The sequence below is a fragment of the Capsicum annuum genome, chromosome 1 (genome assembly GCF_002878395.1).
Source record: "Capsicum annuum cultivar UCD-10X-F1 chromosome 1, UCD10Xv1.1, whole genome shotgun sequence".
Lineage (NCBI taxonomy): Eukaryota > Viridiplantae > Streptophyta > Magnoliopsida > Solanales > Solanaceae > Capsicum > Capsicum annuum.
Genome location: NC_061111.1, coordinates 73,792,570 through 73,811,094, shown reverse-complemented (window position 1 = coordinate 73,811,094; position 18,525 = coordinate 73,792,570). Strand labels below are relative to the sequence as shown.

Below are 18,525 nucleotides of genomic sequence, written 5' to 3'. Positions count from 1 at the left end.
CATTACACTTAAGGGGTTACATACATTCAAATAGTGACTACTCACTATTTCATAAGAAGGACATGCAATGTACTTGTTACAATGTATGTTGATGACATCATATTGACTAGAACTGACATAGAATAGATAGAGGCATTGAAGATATTCCTACATGATCACTGTAGGATCAAGGATGTAGGCAAACTTCAGTACTTTCTAGGATTAGAGATTCTCTACAAGGCTAATGGAGTTGTGATTACACAACGGAAATTCATTGCGGATTTGGTGATTTTACTAAAGGAATTTTCTTATCTAAGGATAGGGGCTGCAGGATCAGTGAATTATATGACTCAGACTGAGCATCATGTTCTGACTCAAGGAAATCTGTAAGTGGATTTATAATGTCCATGTAGGATAGTCCCATTAGGTGGAAATCAAAGAAGCAGGGTACTGTTTCACTATCCATAGCAGAAGTAGAGTACAAATCTATAAGGAAGGTTGTTGGAGAATTAGTGTGGTTAGAAAGATTGATGAAAAAATTTGAATGAACCTTGCACTCTGCCTATACAAGTCTTTTGTGACTGGCAAGAAACCATTCACATAGCAAGAAATCCAGTATTTCATGAGCACACAAAGGATATTGAAGTGGATTTTCATTTTTATTAGGGGCAAGCTATAAGAAGGCCTCATCATATTGCAACACATTTCTACAACTGAGCAATTAGCTGACATACTGACCAAGGCTTTAAGCGGAACCAAAAATTATTAAGTTTTAAGCAAGTTGTCCATGAATGTATCACCTCCAATTTGGGGAGGGGGTGTTGGGATTAGCTAATTAAGTTAGCTTAGTTAAGCTCAAGTTAGTCTAAGTGGCAATTTTTAATTACTTGGAATAGACTAGTTAGTTAGTTAGGAGATATTTTCTACATATTTCCTTTCACTGTGTGTGTATATATACATTGTGTAGAAGATAGGATGAAGGCAGTTGTCATTTTCCATAAATCACCATCTTTTTTCTCAATTCTCTTTCCAGCTCGTATTCTCCAAGGGATCTCCCATGGAGTTCTGGGTCAAACACTCAAATAAATTTATCAATCTACCAGAGCATCTTGGTTACAAATTTGTGGCTTACCTTACCAAAACTCAAATGTGTAGTGACCAGTAAGACCTAAATTCTGCATATTCACCTTCAGGAAAGAGTATAGATCCATTCACAGAGTTCACTAACATTCTCTCAACTTCACAAGTTGATGATAACAAAACATTGGGGGGGGGGGGGGTGCTTACGTACACATATTGACCATGATGACGACTATGGTGATCAAGAATATGTCAACGGTGAAACAATGATAAAATTGAATGATTTATGCTGGATCAGCTTGGTTAGTAGTAAGCAATAATTTTGATTGGATATTAACATTTTATAAGCATATATTAATAAACCAGCTCTGGTAAGGTAGGGGAGCTGTCATGTGACTAGGAGGTCCAAATTCAAGCTTGAAAAAAGCCTCTAGCAGAAATGCAACGTAAGGCTGCATACAGTAGACCCTTAGATTGAGGTAGGGCCTTCCTCGGACCCTGCACATAGCGAGAGTTTTAGTGCACTAGGCTGCCTTTTTTTGGTATATATATATTACTAAACCAGGTCGGTTGGTAGCAAGCAATCTTTTTGTTTTGATTGTAAGCATATATTACTAAATCAACTTGGTTAGGACTAAGCAATCTTTTCTGTTGGGATGTAAACATTTTGTAAGCATTCTAAAGGTTGGAAAAACTGGTATTTTGCTTGTGTTTTTGTTGCATCTTTGTGTGAATGATTATGATAAACTGAGCACTAAGGATCTCATTTTTAAATACTGCAAGTAAAGATTTGTGTCTGGGAATATAATATTCTTTACTGAAAAACGTGAGCTTAAGAGCAAGAACTGCAAAATCACTTTGTGAATGAAATATTTCACAAAATCATTCAACTCATTGGTCACGATCCATTGTTTCACGAGGGGAAATTAAAGGAAACAAGGTGAGTAACCCTGGTTCTGCTTCGTTTCCATGTTTAGACCTAGGGAATGGATGCATGTAAAACTTTATTTCTTTGATGGCTTTCTCTTCTTCCACTTTATTTATCATCTCAATGGATGGAGAAGCTCGTTTATTAGGACGAATTGAAGGACTAAGTGATAAACTTGATTGATCTTAAGGAATGGACCACGCGTAGGGACTCGGAATGATAATGGGCTGAAATTGGGAATTAGTGATCTCAATGTCTGGACTTTGGCATTGTCTGCGGCGATGGAGTTTTGATATAGGCTGCTTTTGTACTTTTGAAGTCTTTGTTGTTGCTGAACTTTTGGAATTTGCATCACCACATTCAGATGTACCAGTTAATCGTTGGACGACTTCTCGAAAGCAAGTTAAGTCTGCATGTACAAATGTTGTCATGTCCTTTGATACACCTCCTGCTATACTTTGATTCCCTGATTTTTGATCTGCAAAACATTTTCCTAATTAGTTACATCTCCATTTCTCTTTCAGAAATTACCTATAGTGATACTATTGGAATCGAGATTACAACGCTTCATGCAGAAGTTAACAATTGCACACCTTGACGTTGATATATCAAACTACAAAAACAATAAACTATACTAAAAAATAGCATCTGATATGATTTGGTAACTGGACTATATATTGGGAAACTAATATAAAAAGCATAAAACTTTTTAAGAGAATAATTTCCTCATAAACAAGATTCTTAATGACTATATTGTGGATGCTTTTGTGATATGAGATATGGTATGAGAAGCAACATCCTCTATTTATATCAGTCCAAAATTTCTTCTTCTAGAAAAGGATAGATATAAAAGAATACTTTTACACCAAGAAAACCTTTCTGAGTTAAAATGCAAACTGTAGTAGAATCCAAATAATGTAGGAAATTCAGCACAATTCCTAAAGGATGTTTCCAGAACTTACATTCCAAAATCAAGAACATCAGCCACAATAATACCAAGGACAGGGAACAACTTAGACAACATCTTGGCTAAACATGATAAAACAGAATAGACTCATAACACGGATTTTGAAATTGTTTTAAACAACATATTTCAGTAAAACTTTAGTAGTTAGAAGAAGTGCAATAGGACTTGTCAAACACATTGCTAGATAAAATTCACAAAATTCTTATTTACTTTTTAAAATTATAATGGAATATAAAATTAAAAAAAAAATTAACAAATGCACCTCTGCAATGAACCTGGACATTACATCAACAATGAACTTCAATGGATTAAAGTAAACAAAAGTTTCTTTAATGTGAGGGAGAAGAATGGAGTATGACGATAACCATAAGAAAAATGACGATGAAGAGTTTAAGATTTATTTTATGAATAATGATGAAAACATTTTTAAATACGAAATTAAAATCAAGTCATTGGAGGGATAAACTTGATTCAGAGCGTTTAACAATGAGGTTGACTATTTTGAACCTTAAAACAGTCTACATCCACGAAAATCTCCCATTTTGAATTTTCTCACTCATAAAAATTTATAACATGCAATGGTTAGATAGTTGACCGTTAAAATAAATTTATCCATCACGGCATGGATAAATGAGAAATTTTAAAAAATGTGTCATGACACTTTTTTTTTACATTCTCATCAAATTTTGATTTTATTTTTATGATATAGTGGATATATCTTTTTTATCGTAGTATTTTTGGAACATGGAGAACATTTATTAAAATATATTTATCAGAATGATTACTGAATAAATGCTTTATAAAAGAAAAAAACAATCGAATAATTCAATAATAACTATTCCTAATTTATCAGTGAAAAACATTAAGGATAGTAGGATACTATTGCCTAAACAGAAATATTCGTTATTTAGTATTTACCGCAGAAGTCACATTTTCATATCGACAATGAACATGATTTTAAAATTTGCAAACACAGTCACTTTTCATCCCATGTATGATATAAAACTATAATTGAAAAATAACCGATGTCATAGAATTTCGAATTCCACAAGTGAATGTGGTTATTATCCATAATTTATAATTTATAATCTATAATTTATAATCTATATTTATATTTTATAATCTATATTTATATCTATCTATAATCTATATCTATAATTTATATCTATAATCTATAATATATTAGAAGTGTGAAGACCCTTAAAAAAGTGAATTGAAATTTTTGTCTTTCATTAAAAGTCTGCACAATAGACAAAATTATCTTTTCACCTATTTCCTTAAATTATTATAGTTTCTTTAATTAAAATGTATAATTGGAAAGAAGCTGGTCCTTATTATATTAGAAGTAGTCTTCAAATCATTGCCCACTTTGGTTTCCTTTATTAAAAATAATCCGAAAAAAAAGTAAAAAAAGAAAACATCATAACACTTATAATTAATTTTTTTTAGGAAAATGTATAATTGGAAAAAAAAAAAAAAACTATTCCTTATTAGAAGTAATCTTCAACCAATTACACACGTAAATTTCCTTTTTTTTTAAAAAAAAAAAGTTCTGAAAAAAGAAAAAAAAAACATAATAACACTATTGTAAATATATTTGATGTATTATAACGAATGTTTATTTTGTTATTTTGGTGAAAAAATAGAATCACTTACTTTAAGGCCAAGTTAGTTTCACCTATAAATAAAGGAATTGTTAATCATGATGGAATATTTATGAATTCAATTATTGTATTGGTCAAATCTAATTGATTCTTTTGTTTTGCTTTGTTTTTACAACATCTAAACATCTCATACAAGTATGATTTTCCGATAAATCTTGGTTAGATTATCCTTTGATTTAAATATTATTTTTATGTCCTAAATTTAATGATTTGCTTTGATTTTATTATTATTATTTATGTCCTAAATTTAATCATTTGTAACTATCATGGCATTCTCAATTTCTCTTTCAGTCTTCGTTCATCCTCAACTCCAGCATATTGTTGCAAATTCTTGATGTCTTTCTCTGGCACAATTGTGTTATATATATGTTATTGTCGTTATTCCCCTCTTTTAGCCCCATGCTATATCATGTGTTAAAATCTGAATTCCAGAATGTTTCTTTTACTAATCAAGTTTAATTTCTTAATTACATGACTTTTCTTGTATGTCATAGTGTAGGAAAGTAGCTATTAAATAGAAACCATGGCAAGCCTTATGGTTATTGGTTGAACAAAATACTTGATCATTATGGCATTTTCTGTGATTCTCCAACCCAAGAATCTGTGGTTCAAATTCTTGGCTTGAATATACTGGACAAAATTGAATGTGTCAAACAGGTAGCATTTATCAACGGGAGCTCAGCAAGGAAAAGAGGAACTAAAGTTCAACCTAGCTGCCAAAGATGGAGAAATCAACAAGCTCTAAGTGTCAATTCAGTATCTCTCTAAAAAAAAGACCATGTGACACTGGATTGCTTAGAATTGAGAATGCTGAACTGAAGAAGAGGGTGTCAATCTTAACTGATGAGGTCCTTAGCCTGAATGTAGAGATAAGACATCTCTACAACAACCTGACCGTAATCTTTAAAATATTTTTTCGAGTCCTTCACTTGTTAATTCTTCCAGATTCCTAAGGATTTTTCCTGAGAAAATTAAATTTATGCACTGCAATGATACTTGTCACACCCCTTTTTAACCAAAGAGATTATGACTTAAAGTTTGAAAGGGTTTTTATTATTAAGTGACAAAAGATGAAAATTTATTTCGAAAAGGACCTTTTATATTCAAAACTCAGAGTCGCCACTTGGCATAAATTGGGTATGCCAAGTCACACTCGAATATCCTTTTTCAAAATGATTTAACTCTTTAAAACTAGTTTGCGAACAAAGATTCTGATTAAGAAATTCTGTTGACCGGGGGAAGGTTTTAGGCACCCCTCGATCCCATGGTTCGACAACAATCGCTTAGTGGAGTGTATTGACTAATTTGACACGACGAATGTATAAACCATACAAAACACATAAAAATAATCAATCAAACAGACAATACAAAACAATCCAAAATATAGTGTCCAGTCCATTTATACAGTCCCAAAATAAAAAAATATGTAAAATATAAATACTATTCTAAACTAGTCCTAGTTTAAGCTCCAATGCTTTACCCGATGCCTCGGGCCTTGATCACGAACCTCATCTGCGTACATGATACTCGGGGCATTCTCCGAATAAATTAATACAAATCTCTCAGGGCATTCCCCGGCCAGATAAGTACAATTTCAATTTTTGTGCGATAAAATAGAACGAATCATTCACACACATTCAAACACTCAACAAATCATTATTCCTAAATTTGCCTACCCAGCCTATCGTTTACCTACCAATTTCATCCTATCATGATACTATCTTGTTTAGCATTCGTATTTACTCCAAAACAACCAATGCAATAAATCAAGACTAAACAATATTCACTTTTTGTCAAGTTTTCAATTCCCACCCTGATTTTGTCAACCAATTACCGATTTTAATTATCCAACAAGATATCGTTTTCATCCAAATTGTACAATTCGAGATCAATCATTAAACACAAACACATATCAAGAAAAAATCACCCAAACAAATAAAACAACGATATCAACTCATAACCACAATCACATGAAAATTAAGAAAAAACTAAAGTTACAAATTGGACCTTTCGAAATCAATGTGTTGTTCGATTAAAAGAGATGAAGCACGGGCCAAGAACCAGACGAACCTCAAACGATGAACACACAACTCGAACAATCCCAACCTCGATATGAATTCAGTGTCTTTTACCAAAATTGCAACAAGATTCATGATGACCAATGAAACCCATTTACAAGTTCCGATGAGGGTTCAATTGGGGACGAGGTTGGGTCATTTTTTTCTATCATGCCGGAGCTCTGATGGCCCAGGCATTCAAAGACACATTATTTCCCGACCAGATATTGTCGGAAAAAACCAGAAATAGTAGCGCATTTGGAGTTTGTGGGTTGTTCTCCGAAAGACTTCACCAGAACAACAATAACCAGAGGTTCCGATGAAGATTCCGGTGGTATTCTGGTGAAGAATCACCAAAAACCATCAATCCCCCACCTGTCACCTTTCTTCGTCATAGATCTCTCCCTAATTTTCACTTTTTCTACTCGTTTTCTACTAATTTTGCACTATTCTCTCTATTTCTTACCCCTCTCAATCTCTCCCTCGATCAATTGTGTATGTGTGATGTCGTGTGTGTAGAGCGTAAAGTTGTGAGAGTGTATGTCATATTTTTGTGATGGTGTTTGTGTATTTTTTTCCTTTTTTCTATGTGTATGTGTGCGTTAATTCTATATTACTGAGGTCGATTTTGTGAAGAGAATGATGGATGTTGCTCTGTAGTTTTTCATATTCTAGGTGTGTGATAGTGTATATTCTTTTTCCAGGTGAGGTTTTGTATAGTGTATGTATATATCTATTGTGGGTATTCCTTGAAGGAGAAGGAAAAATATGACCAAGAGGGGGGTGCGTGGATGGGGTATCATGAGTTAGGGTGTGAGGTGGGGTAGGGGTGGGGTGGTGTGAGTTGGTTAACATAAAGTTTGTTAGGATGATTAAAACAATATAATATTTGTTAGGAACTTTGTTAAGGGTTGTTATTTTTTGTATTTTTGTCGAGTATAATCACATGGGTAACGGTGCATGGTAAGGTGAGCTAAAAATGGATAAAATTAGACTTCGGGAGGGAAAAAATTAGGTGTCTATAGGATGACCCCTTTGAATGTAAACACAAAGTATTTTCAGATAAAGAAGTAGACAACGAGACATAATTTTGTCCCGATCATTATTAAATGAATGAATCACAAAGAAGAAGGGCAATCGAGTCTTGAATTAGGACATCCAACCTATTCAAGTTATGAAGAAATCAAGTCATAAGTATCTCAAAGGGATGGAAGGAGAGGGATTATATCGAGTTGGAGAGTCGAGTGAAACTTTGTTGAGGTTCCGGTCCACGGCTCTGCCATTACATCAAAATGAAAATTACAAGTTAAAACATAAATGAAATTACAAAATTCCTATTTATGAAGCTTCTTTTGGACTCTTGACTTGAGTTTCATTAGGCAGGCTCCTAATTTGCAATTCCTTCAACTTATTACTTGGTTTTCAATTTCTTCATCCTGTTCTGCAGGTGGGCTCCTGACTTGCTATTTTTTAATCTGCTGACTTTTAATTTCTTTACTTTGTTTCTTAACTTTCAACTTTTTCACCCTTTTCTTCAGGCAGGCTCCTGACTTTCTATTTCATCACCCTGTTCTTCAAGCGGGCTCCTGACTTGTAATTTCATCACCCTATTATTCAGGCGAGTAACTGACTTGCAATTTCATCACCCTGTTCTTCAGGAGGGCTCCTAACTTGCAATTTCCTCACTCTATTCTCTGGGTGAGCTCTTAACTTGGAATTTCATCACCCTGTTCTTCAGGGGGGCTCCTGACTTGCAATATCATCACCCTGTTCTTCAGGCGGGCTCCTAACTTGCAATTTTCATCACTTTGTTCTTTAGGCAAGCTCCTAACTTACAATTTTCATCACTCTATTCTTCAGTCGAACTCCGAACTTTTAATTTCATCATCCTATTCTTTAGGTGGGCTCTTGACTTACAATTTTCATCACTCTATTCTTCGGGAGAGCTTTCGACTTATAATTTTTATCACTCTGTTCTTTAGGTGAGCTCCCGACTTTTAATTTCATCACCTTGTTCTTCAGGTGGGCACCTGACTTTTAATTTCATGACCCTTGTTCTTCAGATGAGCCCTTGAATTTTAATTTTCATCACCCTGTTCTTCATGTGGGCTCCTGACTTTTAATTTCATCACCCTATTCTTTAGGAAGGCTCCTCACTTTTAATTTTCATCACCCAATTCTTCAAGTGGGCTCCTGACTTTTAATTTTCATCACCCTGTTCTTCAGACGGGCTCCTAACTTTTAATTTTCACCACCATATTCTTCAGGCGTGCTCCTGACATTGAATTTTCATCACCCTATTCTTCAGGTGGGCTCCTGACTTTTAATTTTCATCACCCTGTTCTTCAGGCGAGCTCCTGACTTTTAATTTTCATCACCTTGTTCTTCAGGTGGGCTCCTGAATTTTACTTTCTTCGCCCTGTTCTTCAGGCGGTTCCTGAAATCAAAATCTAAACTAGAACAAAAATTATCCCAAACAAAGATTATGATAAAGAAAAATTTCATTTTTCTGAAAGACATGTTTCAATTTCCAGGAAGGTCCTGAACATAAGATAAATTCCTATTTTTCAGGAGGGTCCTGAACATAAAGTAAATTCTCATTTTCCAGGAGGGTCCTGAAGTGAAGTTCCTAATAACAAGAATTGAATTTTTCTTTTTTCCCCAGTTTATCATCAAAAGCTTTTGCGGGTGTCAGGGTGTCATACCCAACTATAACCACTTGCAACAGTGCGTAATGCAAAGATGAATCATGATTCTGATCAACAAATTCACCATTTTAAAGATAAATTTAATGACTGAGACCAAGAAGTCCCTTTCTTATGAGTGAAAGTGAAAGATTCTTACAAAAGTGCATCTTTTAGGATTAAAGGCTCAAATTAGGATGTGCACCTCCTAGCCATGAGACATGAAAGACCCAAATTAGAGAATGTGCCTCTTAGGGATACAAGATGGTGAATTAACCATGATTATGATTACCAAACCTGTACAACAACACTGCTTTTGCATTTACAGAAATGAGGAATTGTAACTCTGGATCTTTGTGCTTTGAAGCCCTTGATTAGAAGGTCGCAATTGTTCTTTTTTCATACAAAGAAAATTTGTGATTTTAAAACAGGGTGGTTGGCTTGTGGATTTGGCATTTGAGGAGATTTCTCTTGCACTTGTCCCATTTGGATCTTGCTTTCAATCATTAGCATTTGACATTGCCTTATTGCACCATTGGTACAAACTCAGAATATTAAGAGTAACTCTGAAACAAACATAGTATCTCTGATTTGCTATGTTTATTACACAATTCCCTATAAACCTTGGTATTTCCACGGATTCCCTAAATTTGTGTGTTGACAAAAAAATTCTGCATGCCTTGTTCTGACTTGCAATGTTGCTTCTTTCATGTGCTGGCCTTTTGTCTTGCTTTGTACAATTGAAGAACCTGGTAGCCAATTTTGAAATCTTTTTTCACTTGTTTTGACATGGACTTGACTCAAAGACAAGAAAGACAAAAATGTCAATGATTGTATTTTACTAGGATAATTGACTCAATAAAATAAAATAGAAACACAAAGAATAAAGAAAAGACTATGAACGTCCCCATTCGAAACAAAGAAATGAAAAACATATCTAATAATAGTCAACTCTAATGATTATGCCATGCATTTTGGATTAATCTGCCTGATCTTTCCATCCACACTTTTTACCAGTTGTTGTTAAGTTAATGTCCCTGAAAATGAGTTACTTTCTTGGGTCAATTGCATTTATGACCTCATTCGGCTAGTGGCACCTTGAAGGGTTTTCGCCAACAAGCCTTTCTCATTTTTTCTCAGCTTATCATTACTTTACGATGTCTGTGAGGGGTTTTCGAAGTAAGACACTGTTATTTTCATTTCTCTCAACTCATAGTCGTCTTACTGTGCCTATGAGGGTTTTCACTGATAAGACTCTCTCATTTTTATCTCTCTGAACTTACCATCTCCTTATAGTGCCCGAGAAAGTTTTCACCAATAACACTCTCTCATTTTTATTTCTCTCCTGATTTCTTATACTGAGAAAGAAAAGTAGCTCCCAAAATGCGTCGTCATATCTATTGCATGTTTAGCCTTAATATTCTCAAAGACTGATCTGAAGGTATTTCTTTGATTGTAACTTGGCTTTTGGATAAGGTTAGAAAGAAAGACTGACATGAGGCCCAAACAATATTTAAAGTGGGGTAAGACTTACAAATTTTGGAATCGACTCAAATAATGAGGATTAACCCATACCCCATTTTCTTTTGACTGGGAAATTCTAAATTATTCATTTGGTTGGACCGAGCACCGAGTAGGGCAGCCTACGTATCTCACTCCCGGGAGAGGAGAATCAATTCATGTGTAGTTCTGGCAACTTTTTCTTTTGCTTGATTCTGACTTCTTCTTTTTCTATTTTATTGAATCTTTTCTCTTTGGGATTTTTTTGACTCTACTTTTCTCGATACTCTTCCCTTTTCTTTCATTTTGGACACATATTTTTTCTTTCTTTTTGTTTTGATACTTTTTTGACTCTATTATTTTGCTTGACACTTTTGTTTTGAGCTTTTCTAACTCTATCTCAATTCCAAAAGAGGGGTATGAAAGAAAATAGGACTAAAGCTCAAATAGGTTAAACAAAGGATGACACGATGTTTGGATTGCAGAATAAAATGCCTTCGTCATATCAATCCTTGAAAATGCAAGTACATATCATGCAATATGAAAGTGAAATATGAAGATCATTTGTGACATCTTTTAAATATTAACTTTGACTGAGACTGTTCGTCACTACTTCTTCTGCGCTTTTCTACCATACAACTCCACTTTTTTTGTACATTCCTCACATTGAATGACTCATACCTTCATGGAATTTATTTTCTTTATGTTCATCTTGATATAGGATCACATATTTTTTTACCTAATTGTGACATTCCTCCAATTGATGACCAATTTATTCTTCTAAAAAAATTTGTCTTAATTTTGAAAGAAGGCTTCAACATGGTCACCAAATGTGTCAACACTCTATCAATTTCTCGAATGCCTTTTTTCTAATTCTAGCCCTCTGATTCAATTATCATATTTAAACTGAATTTTAAGATCTGGCTGAAAATTTCATTAGCATGTCATATCACTAGAATCAACATAAAATGTACTATGTAAAGAAAACAAACAAACAACACATATTTAAAACACAAAGGAAAAAGGGACACTCAATTTAATTAAAAATGAAATATAGAAGGGTTTGAACATAATGACAAAGGGAAAAAACAAGATAGATCTCAAACTACAACCCTGAAATAGTTTGAATAACAGAAAATAAAACAAAACAAACTACCAGACCTCTTCCTAGTAGGGAGAGGAGTGACTTCTCAATTGCTCAGCCTGACATCTTATCCACCGGTTTGCATATCAGCATGACTAGAGCTCTCTTCACTATCAATGTTCTGCACCATAATTGATCTATCTTGAATCATCTTTTCAATTTCTCTTTTCAAATCTTGACAATCTTTAATACTATGACCTTGAGCATCAGAATTATACATACATCATCCATTAGGATCAAATTTCTTAAACGCTGATTAAGAGTGTACCCGAGGAGAGGAGTGATCATGCCCCACTTTACCGATCTCTGAAAGAAGCTAGCATATGACTCTCCAATTAGTGTAAAGCTATCTCCCAACTTTTTCCTCATTTCATTGTTTGTCTTGGATCGAACATTGGTCCTAGAAGGGCTTTGATATGTTTGTGGAGTTGCAAGGTGACTCTGAGGCATTGATACACTCCATTTTAAGAAAGAAGTTGAACTGAAGGTTGTGCATAGCATACTAGATATGGAGGTAGGGAGAAGGAGTATAAAGGATTTGGAGAGGAATTATGAGAGCTTGGGTATGAATTTGGGCTTGAGACTGAGGGCCATGATGACGTGGTCTTATTCGACATTCTCGTTGTCAACTATAATAGCAGTTGCCTCTTTCTCATTCTTCTTCCCTCCAGTTTCCCTTACTTGATTGCAAATTTTTCCCAAATGTTTCACGGATTCCTCATGTTCATCTTGCTCCTCAAATTTTGATATCTCAAGGATTAGAGGAAGGTTGATACTTGAAGATATGCCCCTGTCTTTGTATGTAACATCTTCATTACCCACAAGTCCTAGGAAACTTTTCATAACATGTTTTGCACTCTTTATTTTTCCAATCATTTTCTCTGACTCTCCTGACACACTAGGCTTCTTGTTAAGAAATTTTGGTGGCCCAGTTAACTTAAAAGTAGGCTCAGGAGTATAACAATGATCGTCAAGAGTATTGAACATGGGTCTACTAGCAATATGAGAATGCACAACCATGGTACAAACCAATATGGAAGCCTCAATAGAGGATTGACCAGCAAAATCACAAACGACATGCAGTGTCATAAATGTAGCAGGCTTATACTGAGGAGCTAAAGAATAAGTGATGGAAGCATTGGGATGCTTTGGATTGGAATGAATTCTAAGGAATATTGTGGTGCATCATCAATATTAGAAATGGAGCTTGCAATTGTGATGGAAAACTCAGGATATTTGCGAGCTCAATAGTGGGGAATAGAGGAAGAGGCAACCCCTTACTTAAGCTCGATGCATTTCTATCATTTGTTATCTTAGTCTTAAATTCTCTTCCTTTAAACACTCAATTTATTGACTCTTTGTTTGATCCATGAGGTTACTCTCTATATCCTTGTTGGACACAGCTAAACCTTCTTTAGATTTGGTGTGATGTGGAGGACCAGCCAAAATGCCATAAACCAACCACCTTAAATTAACTGAACAAGAGACAACAAACGTGTTAGAGTGCAACACTTTTTTAAAACTGTTTTTCTTCTTTTCTTTTTCTTTGGAAAAGATCGCCGAACCCAAGAAGGGCACCTACGTATCTCACTCTCGAGAGAGGAGAATCAGGTGTGCATAGTTCGTGAAGTTTTTTCTGAATGGCCAATTAAACTCTCTTTCTTTTTCTTTTTATTGAAATTTTAAGAAGAAAAAAATATAACAATTTGTCCAAAGAGTTGAAAAAAATATTTTTCAATTTTTCATCTTTAAATCTCTATACAAAATGAAATATATGATTACCAAAGGAAAATCTTTTTGGCTTTTCGATTTTGAACTTCGTATGAAAATGAAACTTGAAATTATTGAAGAAAAATCTTTTTAGTTTTCTTATAAAAATGTATATAAAACACCTACTCTAAATGAAGAGTGAAGAAAATCTTTTTGAATTTTTCAAATTTCTATACAAAATGAACCCTATGAGTACCAAAGAAAAATCTTTTTGGTTTTCAATTTTGAATTTCAAAAACAGAAAATGAAATTTGAAATAATTAAAGGAAAATAATTTTTTATCTTTCTTTTAAAGATGCATATGAAACCCCTACTCTACTAAAGAGTGAATAATTTTTTTTTGGAATTTTTGAAATAAGATTTCTGAACCCACAATAGGCTGTCTACGCATCTCACTCTTAGAAAAGGAGAATCAGGGGTGCGTAATTCGTCAAGATTGGACAATTAAAGATTAAATAACCAACTTCACCCTGACTTGAGATACATGACTACAGATAGACGATGAAAATAAAATCCTTTTTGGGGTTTTCAATTTGACACTTAACATAAAACTGACACCAAACACTTTGAAAGAAAAATCTTTTTGGTATTTTCGTTATAAGAGATGTACAAAACTCCTACCATTTTTGAATTTTTCTTTTATAAAAATATTCTATTGAAAATAATCTTTTTGGAGTTTTTGAATTCTGAATGCTTACAAAAGAAATAAAAGGAAAATCTTTTTGACGTTTTTGTTTTTTGAGAAAATGAGTGAAAAATGTAACACTTTTTATTTTTATTTTTTGATTATGAAAAATAAAAGTCATAGAAATTCTAAAGAACTATGAAACTCTTTTTTCTTCATTCACCTTTTCTTTTTCTCTCTTTTTCGATTTTTCCTTGCCTACACCTTCTTTAATTCTAGCATATGTTTTTTCCCCAAATCAGTCTGTCAAATGATCCTATGACCCTAAAAAATGCAACAATTAGATCGTAGGGATGCTTTAGGGGAGAGTCTCCTACAAAGGACCAAGTGGGTCTCACTAGGTCTCAATATTATGTGCATAAGCAAGATCTAAAGGCTAACCTACACTGGGGTTCACTAACAAGGTTGTTCGGGGGAGCATATGGTCGATAGTGGCTGCAACGGCTTTCCACCTACTCCATACAACCAATTGTCTCCCCCTCCTAAAATAAGAGTGACTCAACTAGAGGTCTTGTACACATATGTACTACGGACTTGTTGTTAGAAGAATGACTCGGGTTATGCACATGATGTCAAATATAAAGCGGTAACACATAAGATAAAAACTATAAACAAAAAGCACATAGGCACTCAACAAGGATAAATAATAACACAAAACAACACAAAAAAATGTCTGTACACCTATAGTGTCAAACTAAGCCGATACAACTCTAAAATAAGCTCGAATTCTGAAAATTCCCAGCAGAGTCGCCAGAGCTGTTAAAACCCCCTTTAACTAAAAAAATTATGGTTTAAAATTTGAAAGGGTTTTTATTGTTAAGTGACAAAAGATGAAAATTTCTTTCGAAAAGGACCTTTTTTATTGAAAACTCAGAGTCACCACTTGGCATAAATCGGGTGTGTCAAGTTACCCTCGGATATAAAATGAATCCAAAATATAGTGTCCAGTCCAATTTATACTGTCCAAAAATAAATAAAAAATACGTAAAATATAAATCCTATTCTAAACTAGTCCTAGGCTAAGCTCCAATGCTTTAACCGATGCCTCGGGCCTTGATCACGAATCTCATCTACGTACATGATACTTTGAGGCATTCCCCGGATAAATTAATACAAATCCCTCGGGGCATTCCCTGGACAGATAAGTACAATTTCAATTTTTGTGCGATAAAATAGAACAAATCATTCACACATATATTCAAACACTCAACAAATTATTATTCCTAAATTTGCCTACCCAGCCTATCATTTACCTACCTATTTTATCCTATCATGATACTATCACGTTTAGCATTTGTATTTACTCCGAAACAACCAACGATAATAAATCAAGACTAAACAATATTTACTTTTCATCAAGTTTTCAATTCCCACCCCAATTTTGTCAACCAATTACCGATTTTAATTATCCAATAAGATATTATTTTTATCCAAATTCTACCATTCAAGATCATTAATTCAACACAAACACATATCAAGCAACAAATAAAACAAAGATATTAAATAATAACCACAATCACATGAAAATTAAGAAAAACTAAAGTTAGAAATTGGACCTTTCGAAATCAATATGTTGTTCGATTATATAAGATGAAGCATGGGCCAAGAACCAGTCGAACCTCAAATGATGAACCCACAACTCAAAAAATCCCAACCTCGGTATGGCTTCAGTGTTTTCCACAAAAATTGCAACAAGATTCACGGCGACTAGCGAAACCTATTTACAAGTTCTGATGAGGGTTTGATTGAGGATGGGGCGAGGTCATCATTTTCTATTACGTCGGAGGCCCAATTTCCAAGGCAGTTAAAGACACGTCATTTCCTGGCTAGATATTACTAGAAAAAACAAAAAATAGTAGCACGTTTAGAGTTCGTGGGTTGTTCTCCGACAGACTTCACCGGAACAACAATGAGCAGAGGTTCCAATGAAGATTCTGAGGGTATTCTGGTAAAGAATCATTGAAAACTGTCAATCCCTCACCTGTCACCTCTCTTCTCTGTTGATCTCTCCCTAATTTCCATTGCTTCTTCCCATTTTCTACTAATTTTGCACTATTCTCTCTATTTCTTACCCCTCTCGATCTCTCCCTCGATCGATTGTGTGTGTGATACCATGTGTTTAGAGTGTGAAGCTTTGAGAGTGTATTTCTTGTTTCTATAATTGTGTTTTTGTATTTTTTCCTTTTTTCTATGCATATGTGTGTGTTAATTCTATATTAGTGAGGTTGATTTTGTAAAGAGGATGATGGATGTTCCTCTATAATTTTTCAAATTCTAGGTGTGTGATGGTGTATATTCTCTATCCAGGTGAGTTCTATGTAGTGTATGTATATATATGTGTTGGGTATTCCTTGAAGGAGAAAGAAAAACGTGATAAAGAGGGGGGTGCGTGGATAGGGTAATGTGGGTTAGGGGTTGAGGTGGGGTGGTGTGAGTTAGTTGAGATAAAGTTTGTTAGGATGATTAAAACAAGATAAAATTTGTTAGGGACTTTGTTAAGGGTTGTTATTTTTTGTATTTTTGTGGGGTATAATCACATAGGTAATGGTGTGTGGTAAGTTGAGTAAAAATGGATAAAATTAGACTTCGAGAGGGACAAAATTAGGTGTCTACAATACTTATCCTCTACTTTTTAATGAATCTTTGCTTTGTGTGTTACATTTGTTACCTTTAAATTGTAAATTTATTCTTCTTGTTAGTGTTGCCCTAGTGGCCATGAGTTACCTATTTTTTTCTTATTTTACTCTTGGTTTGCTGTACTCACTTTTCAATGATACCAAAAGACAGAATACTAAGTTCATGTAGTAGGGACTAGGTACCAGGTGAATTGAGTAGGATATTTGAATAACATGCTAATAGGGGGAGTAAGTGATGGTCTAAATAGATGAATAAACTAAGTCATGCTAATAAGGGGAAGTATGCAAATGCACAAAATAAAGGTACATGATGATGGGGGCAAGAATCTGATTTTTTGCTGCAAATGACAACAAGGGAACAGGTTTCTATGTTGCATGATGGTGGAAGCATGATAATGGGGGAGCATTTATCTTCAAAGTGGTAATCATGCTGATTAAATGTGATGGATGTACTCAAAGTTGTATGGTTAGTTTGTCATCATCAAAAATAGGGGAAATTTCTATATGAATTTTTAATGATGAGTAGCTAACTTCGAGGGACCAGCTCCCTCGATTTTCATGATACAGTACAGTTGGCACACATGTCTGGACATTGTTGTCCTCTTATGTAAAAAACTCATAGGTGCTGCTTGTATTAAATAGGACACTTGGTCCAACGAGATTTCAACCAATCATCAACTAACTATAAAATAAAAAAGAGGCTTCTTCATCAAAGAGTTTTTGCATAAATCTAAATAGTGAAAAGAGGCAACAAAAACTCTATTTCAAGATTGCTCAAGCATTTCTCATGTTCTTAACTTTGTATTACGCTTAAAGAGTGAGAGAGTGTTCTTGAGTGTTGATTTGTAAAATAATTACCGGTGCTATAAGATTAATGTCTTGATTTGTAGTTGCTTGAGAGTACCTAGGTAGAGTTGCCTAAGTTTGATTCTGATTAGAGTTAATCAGTGTAGAGGGTCCTTGGTAGAGTTCCCAAGATGAGCTTGTAGTAGAGTTATTACAAGTGAAAGGAGCCTAGAGTTAGGACAAAATCAAGTCTAGAATTAAGAGGTTAATTATAGTGGATTTCATTGGTGCTTGTGAGGGAAACACGTTGTTTTTCCTCCCTTGAGCAAGGAGGTTGCCACATTAAATCTTGTGAATTGTTTCTTTCCTGCACTTCCTTTAGTGTTTCTACACTATATTATTTGATTGCCTATGATTGACTTTGAGGGACCTAGTCCCTCACTATTTTGTGTGACCTCCAAGGGTTCCAACAAGGTCGACAATGATTAAAACTTCCTCAACTTACAAAACTATGTCTCATTTAAATTATTGAGGCAGTTAAGAATCAGTCTAGAGGGTTTTAATTGGCTTGACTAACTTGCCATTTTGATTTTAGGAATTTGATTTCCAATATATTCAAGTGATTCAAAATTTGAAGAGTCAATA

The 18,525-nt window shown here is 34.3% G+C and overlaps 1 pseudogene; it reads right to left on the bottom strand.

Moving 5' to 3' along the window:
• Positions 1 to 1,737: 1,737 nt before the first annotated feature.
• Positions 1,738 to 12,453, bottom strand: LOC124897779 (annotated as a pseudogene).
• Between the last annotated feature and the right edge of the window lie 6,072 nt (positions 12,454 to 18,525).